We start from the raw sequence: 1428 nt of genomic DNA on the forward strand, positions 1-1428 counted from the left end.
AGGGAAGGGGAGGGCCGAAGGAGGAGGATAATGATAAGAATAATTGCGATAATAATAAATAAGAGGAAGAATAATCACCGGAACGGAGGAGTGGGAGAGCCGAGGCGGGTCAGGCCGGTGGGGGGGTGGGGAGGAGTTTGCCCGGGAGCCGGAGCGACCGCCCCCGAGCACCGCCCCCCAAATGGGCTGTAGGGGGGGTGCAGATACGGCCTTGATCCCCCCCCTCGAAACTCCTCCGCGGGGGAGCCGGGCTGGGGGAGTCGGGCCACGGCCCCCCTCAGCCCCTGGGTGCCTGCCCCATGGTGGGGAAACAGAGGTGCACCCACTCAGCCTCCCCCCCAGCCCACATACCAGTGCCTGCAGCTCTCCCGGGGGGAGCACACACTGGCAGCATCCCCTGAGCACTCCCATACTCCCAGGTACCCTTCAGGGCACCCCCAAAGCCAAGCCCTGCAGCACCCCGGCCACTATCAGACCTGCAACATCTCCCAGTCCAGGTCCTGCAACACCCCAGGGCACGCCAAACCGCCTTCCCGAGCCCCATCAGTGTCCCCGGTGCTGCTGCAACCTCTGCCTCAGCCCCGTGCCAGGGGTCTGGAGGCTCCAGCTTCTGCTTGATCCATCCCACCACATCCCAGGTCATGACACCCCTCTGGCCACCAGCACAGGCAGGATCTGGTGCTTGCCAACAGCCAGAAGAAAAATCCACCACGCTGCTGTGAGAGGGACGAGCCGGGGCTGGGGGATGCCAAGCCTACCCACTATTTTTCATACCTGATGACCCCCCTCCCCATGACTCTTTGTCAGACAGAGCTGTCCTTTAGCACACATCAGCTTCCCAGTGCGAGGCCGGCTGTGCCATGACTGTGCTCAGCCCATCGCTGCATGGCCCCGAACAAACACACGCACATGGAAAGGTGTTGCCCCCAGTAAGTGTTTTCAGCTGCTGGGAAGCTTTGAAGTTCCAAACCAAGAGTTTAAGCTGGGGAAGGTGCAGCTTGCAGCTGGCATTGCCTTCGGAAATGGAGAGCCGCTCGCCTCTGCGAGCTACGATAAAGATAATCAAATCTCATGCCTTGCACCATGAGCTGGCTGTTGCAAGAATTACTGTGTGGGAACATGTGTTTGCCTGTTTCGTTCTGCTTTTGGTCTCTATGGGGCAAGAGAGACGCTGCAAGGCAGCACAGCTTGGTTGGATTAATGCAAGACCTATGCTACAGTGAATCAGTTGAACCCTCCTGTGTCTCAGTTTCTTAATTTTTCAGTAAGGGACACCACCAATACTTTTCCTCCCTGTCAAGCAAGCTGTAAAGCTGGGGAGAAAACACCACTCACCTTCTCCTCCATCACCCTCGCCATCAGTCAGGGCATCCTGTTGGCCACAGATCACTCTCCCAGTTATCCCAGCCCAGCCCTCACAGCAGCTCG

At 58.6% G+C, this 1428-nt stretch overlaps 1 protein-coding gene across 2 annotated transcripts in view; it reads right to left on the reverse strand.

Moving 5' to 3' along the window:
* Positions 1 to 1428, reverse strand: part of FAM163A (family with sequence similarity 163 member A) — a 17448-nt gene extending 16020 nt beyond the window's left edge. The window contains exon 1 of one of the 2 annotated variants that reach the window (XM_026854347.1): positions 1336 to 1428. The gene's annotated coding sequence lies outside the window, so the exon portion shown is untranslated. Of the gene's footprint in view, positions 1 to 78; positions 125 to 1335 lie in introns of those variants that run through there. The other variant, XM_026854348.1, reaches the window with a different exon arrangement.

The sequence above is a fragment of the Athene cunicularia genome (assembly GCF_003259725.1).
Source record: "Athene cunicularia isolate RWA chromosome 8 unlocalized genomic scaffold, athCun1 chr8_part1, whole genome shotgun sequence".
In the NCBI taxonomy this organism is placed as follows: Eukaryota; Metazoa; Chordata; class Aves; order Strigiformes; family Strigidae; genus Athene; species Athene cunicularia.